The 9,072-nt window shown below is 42.2% G+C and overlaps 1 long non-coding RNA gene across 1 annotated transcript; it reads left to right on the forward strand.

Annotated features, from left to right (window-relative positions):
* The first annotated feature begins 1,169 nt into the window (after nt 1–1,169).
* LOC116690161 (uncharacterized) lies at nt 1,170–4,189 on the forward strand. Its single transcript, XR_004332185.1, has 3 exons — nt 1,170–1,181; nt 3,266–3,272; nt 3,951–4,189. It is a non-coding gene; the product is annotated as an uncharacterized LOC116690161 (long non-coding RNA).
* The last annotated feature ends 4,883 nt before the right edge of the window (nt 4,190–9,072 follow it).

The following is a 9,072-nucleotide window of genomic DNA, read 5'->3' on the forward strand; positions in this document are numbered from 1 at the left end:
AAAAAAAAAAAAAAAAGATTTGACCCAAGGACAACATGAGGCTTAAGATGTATTCCACAGCTAAGTCACTGACTCCATGGCAACGTCATACACCCTGTTTACATTACCCAAAGTATAATGGGAACTGCAGTTCCAAAACTCTAAACACATTAATCCCAAAACATCATCATCATCTTTTACACTATGATGAACACATGTTGTAGGATAACATGAAGGATGGCATTTCCAAGTGGGTTAATGTATCCTGAAAAAATCATTCATGACATCAAGTAACTACGCCATAGCCAAGGGTTCAAAGGGTTAACATGACAGTAAATTACAACAGCATACGAAAAACACCAGACACTTTGGACTTAAATGACAAAATCAAAAGTACGATTTTGTCACTCAAGATCGGACTAAAGTTGTATTTTTAGCTACAGATTGTTTGGTCCCAAACCACAGTGGTGGAAAATCCTGACTTAGCTTTATTTGAGGGCACACCAGCTGATTACGAGCGGATCTGGACTTGTTAACACATCCGTCATCCTGCCAGTTTGCCCTCTTAAATACAGGAGTCTTCATGTGTCGGTTCATGGTATAATGGTAAAAATGACTTTCGACAAAGACAATAAAAAGTCTGTCTGACTCTGGGTGAGAAAAGTTAACATATATTCTCTTTTTCCCCATAATCCCTAGTTCACAAATTCTAACACAAGCACACTTGGTTAGATACTGAATTAGTCAGTAAGATAAAAAAAAGTTCCAGTCAGCCTATTATTTTTTTCAAAAAATACTTTACCTTTACTCAATGTCCATTGAGCACCTTTTTCTGGAGCTTTAAACAGTGTCTCATGGCTTTGTTTTTATCAGTGGATGGAGTTTGAGTCACCTGAACACACCGAGTTCAGATTATTTTGTCAAACTACCATTCCCAAATTTAAGTTTAATCTTTAACACTCCAGTGACCAGTTTAATTTTTGCACAGTCATTCCCTCACACTTGTGTTTTCATACTTTGTAATCATTCAGTTTCTAATGTTCTTTGCCTCTGGCGTTTGACTTTTGATGGTTTTTGTACCGATGAAGGACTGAAAGACAAAAACAGAAACTGTGTTAAAGATCATGTTCACCTGTATCTGATGGCGTTAATCAGAGACGGGAATCCCTCCAGAGTGAATGAGAAGGACCTGTGTGTTTAGCGTGTTTAATGATATCGAAGCAATTTTTTATGTTGACCGACTGAAGGATCGAGTGTTTGTGTATTAATCTGCATCCTGCAGAAACCTCACGTGTCCATAATGCTAGTTTTCATACATTTTTTTGTTGTTGTCACATTTAGTTTTATGTCAGATTACACACAGTTCACTGGTCTGCTAAACTAAAACGTGTTTTCTATATGAAACTAAAGGACGGTTTCTGGTTCTCTGCCACTCTGTTACTGAACTAAAAATGAAGTATGAGTATTTATGTTTATGCACACAGTTAAATGATTTGAAATTTGAAAAAAAATAAAGTGCTTATAATCATGCACGTGGTTAACAACAAATAAGTTTAAAAACCACTGTGTATATATATAGTAGTATTTAATTATTATTTTTTCTTTTTACCTAATATTCCACACTTTTTCAGTATTTTTTTATTTCCATGGTTATCTATGCAGTATTTTTGGCATGAAGTAGACGTTAGTTGTGTGACGTGTTTGAGACGGGGAGGTTTAAGAATGCACCTTCTACAGCGGCCGACGAACCGGCCCATCGTATGAACTTTAAGATGAAAACTTGAAATAAGATGCTCTTATCCAGTGGTTTAATTTCAACGTGACAATATTTGGAAGTGGGAATTACGTTATGCATTTAAATCATAGACGTGTTAAAATTACTGGACTTTGGTGAAGGGCTGCAAATGCGGAAGTGCCGTAAACCTGCATTCTATCTGATTTCCAGCAGGGGGCGACGCGTGTGGTTGCAAAAGGAGCTCGGTTTCTGTAGAAGTCTGTGAGAAAGTGACCCACTTCTCGCTTGATTTACCTCAGTCAACATTTTCATAATGTTTATAGTCCCCATCGTTAGTTTTAAGTCGTCTGCGACGCAGAATGATGGTCATTTTTAGTATTATGGTCTTGTTGATTTTAAAATCGATAAAACGGGGTGTTTTAGGGCGTGGCTATGATGTGATTGAAACTTTCCGGCCTGTCTCATATGTAATATAACTATGGGACAAAGATATATTTAAAACCTAGCAAAGCTATAGCTTACCTCAAATTATTTCGGCTAGCTTTCAGCAGCAGTTGCATCCAGATTACCAGTGACAGTGTGTAACGTAGAGTGGAAGCAGCGTTGCCAACTCTCCGCTAACGTCACAGCCAGACACCGCCCAACAGTCCGTGGCTCCTCCCATACTCCGCCCTCTCGTCTAAAATCGTCGCATCCGCAACCAGGACGGCTGCGCCCGTAACGGTAAACTCAACGACTCATAGCATATCTCCACAAACCAATGGGTAACGTCACACATTCTCTGTCCATTAATATTCACAGTTTATGATTGAAATCTAACAAAAACATACAGTATGTAGCAGAATGTTTTATAGTGATTTGCTTTGCCTTATGAGAAGTTTACAGATGAACTCTCCGTAGGTTCAAGCATTTAATTCACGTTCAGTGTGTCAGGACCATGAATGGTGTTACCAATGGGGGGGAAATAGACCTAATTAGGCTGTCTCCGCCTCTTATTATTACCAACAAACTAGAATTAGAAAGATAAAATCATATAATTCAGCACTTAGTGAGACATTCAAAGGCCGCTGACCTTTGCAGCGGACCCGTTCTTGGCAGATTAGCTCCCATCTTTGTGGCTCGGTGGTACATGTTTACAGCTTGGTGATTCTGCCTCACTGATCCAATTAGCCACACATAATTACACATAGACATATAAAACAAATACAAAAACAGCACACAGTCAAGTCATGGCTTAAGGTAAAGTCAAATAAGTGCACAGAGTGACAGGCCATTCTTAAACTTTGATCAGATTTCTTATATCCTTGAACATCATCTTAGCTTCCACATCAGTGTGGATCAGTTTTAATCAAGGGAACAGTTGATTGATCCTTGCTCCTCTGCAATTTCAAAACTTTTCTGGACTTTTGATGGTGAATTCAGACACCGGAGCCTCACTAGCACCCCCAAGAGGCTGCCGCGTTCATTTCACCTCACAGTTAAAGACATTGTGAGACTTTACAGTATTGCAGATACAAATGTGATGTATTTTTCCCCTGAGGGTGGCGCTAGAGAGAAGGTCAAGGGGTTGAACAACATCCTTCCAAATCATGTTACAAGTGGAGACACCGGCTGGATGAAATCACTAGGAAGTATCCCCATCTAACATAAAAACATCTAGCCGGAAGTTGTCCGCACATCTCTTTGGTCCAAAGTGTTGGATAGGCCGACTGCTATTGCCATTCTTAAAAGAAAACTCAATATTTTGTGAAATTTGATAAGATGATTTATTTATATCATCGGTTTTATGTCTTTGTTCAGTTTTTATGAAGCCAAAAATCATCCTTCTACTTGCTGTTATGCTTTCATTGTGTGTCGTTGGTGTCCAGACAGAAACACAGATTTCAGCCTCGGCTCTCTACTTTGTAGCTTTGGAACAAAGTGGATCACACCCGCCATGTTTTTGATGCACGTTTACTTTGATACAAATACTGTTTGTGGGTGTGATGCAGCAGAATACTGCTAATCCAGTCAGATTATCTACAGCCTGTAGAGTTGTTCTGTCTCAATCCTGAATGTTGCATACTGTACATCTGTAATTTCGATCAGTGAGTTTCCGCTGTGCTGTTTACTCATCTGGTTTACACACTTTTTTTTAGGTTTACACACTCTGTGGCTGTTGGGGATCTTCATGGTGGATGTTTTTTGAGGCAGTGGATGTTGGGAAGATTTACCTGCACCCAGTCTTTTGTTAAAGGAGCAGTCCAACATGTTAAGGCCATTTTATGGTACTGCGTAGAATCGACAGCGTACCCCAGCAGACCCCTCTGTGTCTACGCCGGACCCTACACCGTAACCTGACCTGCACCTCTCGAAAAATGTAACATGGCCACGAAGGACGCTCGGTAGCGTTGCCCCCCCCCTTCTTCATAAACAACGTGAAATCGGGCAGAGGGTTAACTGTTCCTGCTCCAGATTTCCCACCGTGATCAGAAAGCACAGGGGAGACACTTTGTTTCTCCCGCTATGACTCTAGAGTCGCTACTTGCTCCAAAGACAAATGCCATCACACTCTTACTTTCTCCCTCGCTCTCTCACACACTCCTCACACACACACACACACACACACACACACATGCATACACACATATGCTGGCTCGAGGCACACACCAATGCCCAAGTAAACAAAAAGTTTCGCTATTGACCCTCCGGAAACCACACACCCCTCAGCGTTCTGGCGGGGAAATGCACCGCGATGCAAAGAAACACGTTCAACCCCCGACGCCAAACACCCAAACAACGCTGTACGAGCGACGGCGTAGCTACGGCGTGGAGTTTACGCACCACCATAAAACGGCCTTTAGAGTCTTCCCCAGAGTCGGTTGAGAAGGAGATTAGAAATGGCATCTCTTTGTGTCCAGTACACATGCACTACTTTGGAAAAGGGCCGTCTTGTTTCATTAAAACTTCATTGTGTGATTGTGTTGATGAGATTGTTTGTTTTTGGAAATGCAGTTCATTTTACAAGTGTCTTCATTGTTCGAGCGTTCCTTCCGGACAAAGGAAAAGAGCTCTGGGTTGTTGACGTGGACCGAACTCTTTCTGTTTGCTGTCTTTTTAATAACCTCTTTGGCTGCATCGACTCGGATTATTACTGTCAATTCAAACAAAACAAATCAAATGAAACGCAATATCAGTGAATGTTGGAGGAGACTGTCTGATCTGAACTTTGTTTTTTTGTTTGTTTTTACCAACCAGTTTGTGCAGACAGACGGCTGCTCTTCCGTTATTGAAGACAAACTCAAATAAACTGTTTTTTAAACTGAAGATTGTTGAAAAAGAGCTTCATGTTCAGGGCAATATTTCATAAATATTGCAATCAAGATTTTTAAGCACATTGACTTTTCTTGACCACCCACAGACCTTTTGTGTATTTAGTGGCTTTCTTTTGTTATTTGACATTAAAGCACCTTACAGGTGTTTTTGCATGTTTGAACTCATTTTCAGTGGAGCACTTCTTTTGCATGACTTCATTCTCCTACTCTCCTGTCTACCACGCGTCCGTTAACAACATTTACTTCAACCTGTGTACCTAAAATCATTTTATACTTCACATTTTATAAGCATACCATGCTGTCAATGCATTTGTCCTTCCTCCAAGAAGCCATTGGTCTTTAGTTTATTTCTTTGAAAAACAACTAGCAAAGACTCCCCACACACCAGTATTGCAGTATCAGACTCAGTACTTTTACTTCAGTAGTGTTTTGTGTTATGAATCGCGCCTCTGATTGGAATTGTTTCGTTCAGTTTAAAGATTTATAGTCACTACCAGTGGTGGGCCTGTTACTTTTAAAAAGAAATTACAGTTACTAGTTACTTCTTCCAAAAAGTAACTAAATTAGTTACTCAGTTACAAATGATAAAAGTCACTAGTTACTTCAGAAAGTAAATATTGCGCTAAGTTCAAGTACATTTTTAAATGCTCAAATGTGACCCCACCTCCAGCCCTCTTTAATGGAACTTAAAATACATGTGCATGTTAGATTATGTATGATAAATCTGAATATTATAATAAAATGGACTTTTGATACAATACATCATTAACAGAAACAACGTACACAAATCTAAACTATTTTAATGTTGCTGTGGGACAAAGTTAGACAAGTCTCCAATCAAATGCCGTGTAGGCTACTGTATGCAGATATTATCTCTAGTAGAGTGATACAAATAACACTAGAAACTTTTTATATTTATTGCCCCTCATTTGGGCTCGCCATACCTGTCTCTTGTTGAGTGACTTGCTTGTGTTGCTCCTTGTGTGTCTGACTATGCAGGTTTTCGAACACACGCCCAACTTTACCTCCGATTGGCTTTCCATGAAATTTGACTCAACCTCAGCCAATCATCAGCATTTACGCGCTTGTCTCGTGCTCTACCCACTAACCAAGAAAGAAAAAAGTCTTTGCATCTCGGCTCAGAGATCTAGTTGGTCTGATGAAAAAAACAGCTTTAATTATACTAGTAACATGCCGCATTTTCAGGCAGTAACGATTACGACGTTATTAAGATTGGAAGACTAATCAATTAGATTACTCGTTACTGAAAAAAGTAACGCCGTTATTCCCATCCCTGGTCACTATGGTGAACTTTTATGTTACGCCCCTTTAGACACGCAGTCCATCTTAAAATGTTGAGGAACATTTCCTGCACGGGGCCTTGTGTGAATGGGATCAGGGATCGTTATTCATCTGGAATCTGTTCCGCCAATTTCACAGCTCATGCCCGTACGGCTGTGTTGCGAATAAAAGCAGTAACGTTGCGGGGATTAGGTTACGTCCGTCTGAGGAAAGAAGCTTTCACTTTGAGTGAGCGAAAGACTCCACTGATGACGTATTTGAATCCAAAACTTTTTTAGGATCTGGCATTTACGTCAAAGCTTTTGCGGATAATTTGATAACTAACAAGCAATACAACAAGATTACAAGAACAATGGCGGTCGGTATCCATATGTGTTGCTATTGCAGCATTGCCATTGCATGTGTGTAAAGGTGCAGAACGAAAAATGTTCCTGTGTGTGTGTGTGTGTGTGTATAGTGACATTAGCGGTGCCTGAAAAGTTATCCCAGTAATTTACCAGGAACTATGTGTGGAAGAGAAGTGATGTTATGTTGCTCCTCGCGACTGCTCAGTCCCGTTCAGTCTGCTGTTTTCGTTCAGTTCAGTCCAAAACTCAAAAAGATTACTCGCTCAGCAAAACACCTACCTGCTACGGAATGATCACATCACGTATGTCTTTCAGTAGTCTTGTAACCAGAGCGGCATCAGACAAGACAAGTTGTTGTGTAGGTTCATATTATCTTCAGATAGGAGTCAAATCCAAAACGAGAACTGAACGATCAACCCGAAAGAATATCCGATCGGAGATTTGATTGATTACAAAGTTCAAAGCCAAGTTTTGTGAACTTCAAGCTCCTTCAGTGATGACTGAAGCTGTCTTTAAGCTCCCTGAGACCTCCTCCGACACTGTCAGAGGCCCTCTGCAGGTCCCCGGACCCCACTTTTGACCACAGCTGATCGATGTTGTGCGTGAATTGTGCTCTCTGGTAATTTAATGGACAATACATAAAGGAGCGTATATTTATATCCACGCTCCGCAGCGGCATCAAAAACAGTCACTTAACGGGGCAGGATTTATGGTGTTTGTGTAGCAAATTGGCCTTTGATGGTTCCCACGCAGGGCCGGCTGCTTCCCCACGGAGACTAATGGGGTTTGCTCTAATAGCGTCCCTCAATCCACGCCGCGAATATGAAACATGAGCTCACTGGCTCACAATTAGCAAAACAACAGAGAGAAACGAGGCACGAAATGTGAAGAAAGCGGGATTTATCGGGAACGCTCCTCGCCAGTTCATGTAACAAAAAACAAGAGCTATTTGTTTTTTCTACCCTCTCTTTTCCTCTTTCCTCCCTTTCTTTTAGGGGGTGGAGGGGGGTGAAGTTAAACTGATAAATTAGACCTCATTTATTGGACAACAGTTGGAGTCGATACCCAGGGGCCTCTGCAGCGTGGACAAGACTCCAGAGCCGCTAATTGGTTCTCTGTGTGTGGATGGAGGTGGTGTTTGGGAGGGGGGGGGGGGGGGGGGGTGTTTTTAAGGGGGCTGGCGAGCCGGGCGGGGCATGGGAGACGAAGAGAGGTGTGTTTGGCCGGCGCTGATGCTCACACACATACACACCACACGCAAGGCGGTTGTCTGGCGGCGGACGTCCGCGGCACACGCCACTAAACGTACAAGGGGGACACGCGCTTGATTTGACAGCCGGGGTGGAGGGGTGGAGAGGTGGGAGGGGGGGGCTGGAGGAGTCATGTATAGATTTTTGTGTCTGTTGTTTTGGCTTATTTGTGTGCTTCTTTTACTCAGTCAATCAAATTTAATTGACACCGCTGGGCTGGGGCCGGGGGCCCCGCGGCATGCTGGGATGACAGGCCTTTAATGCCAAAGAGAGGAGAGGAGGTTCTTCTGCCTGTGAAGGATGGAGGGGGTGGGGTGAGCAGGAGAGAGAGGGGGGGTGACAATTCCTCAGCCCGTCAACAGCATTAATTGATATAACAACAGCGATGATGGATACTAATAAATACAACCTTTAAGAAAAAAAAAAAAGAAGGTAATTAGACGGCGTGCTGTGGTAAACACCATTCGTCTTCCACAGAGGCTTCAGACGGACACGAGACGCTCGTTTACACGCAGATCAAACGCACCATTTGCATTTCGGCCTCAACGAGAAGACAACAGATTGTTCTCCTACCAGAAACCAAACTCGGCCTTCAATGTTCTTCATCATGACCCAAAACTTACAAGCACCAGATCTTCTCTGCGTCCTTCAGTCATTATCCGTCCTCTCTCGTGCAACTGTGTCAACCTGTTGACATCACACAGTTTGGATATTACTGACTGTTACTGTTAATAGAGCGTCCAGACAGGTTAAAGATTAAATGGACAACAAACTGGATTCACCCGCAAAGATGAATCTGAATTAGGCTACATTTACATTGCTACGTTTTGGATTCAAAACGACTATATTTTGCTATGTTTATCCCCGCATCCACACTGCTCTGGCGTTTCAGAGCGCCTGAAACAGAGACATTTAAAAACAATTCAGACTCGTTCTGGTTTGGAATCTGCGAACTGTGTTACAGTCCCAACGGCCGCAAACTGAGACCTTTTGGCAACGCTGCCGCCAATGTTTCGCCGCCTGATTGGGTCTTGTTGGTCATGACGTCTCATTCTCTGAAACTAAGCTGCTAACGTTAGCATACATTCGGCCTCCTGTTTCGTATGCTGGGCTTGCGCATGCCCAGCATACGAGAATGTTGATGA

Source organism: Etheostoma spectabile, chromosome 5 (genome assembly GCF_008692095.1).
Source record: "Etheostoma spectabile isolate EspeVRDwgs_2016 chromosome 5, UIUC_Espe_1.0, whole genome shotgun sequence".
NCBI lineage: Eukaryota > Metazoa > Chordata > Actinopteri > Perciformes > Percidae > Etheostoma > Etheostoma spectabile.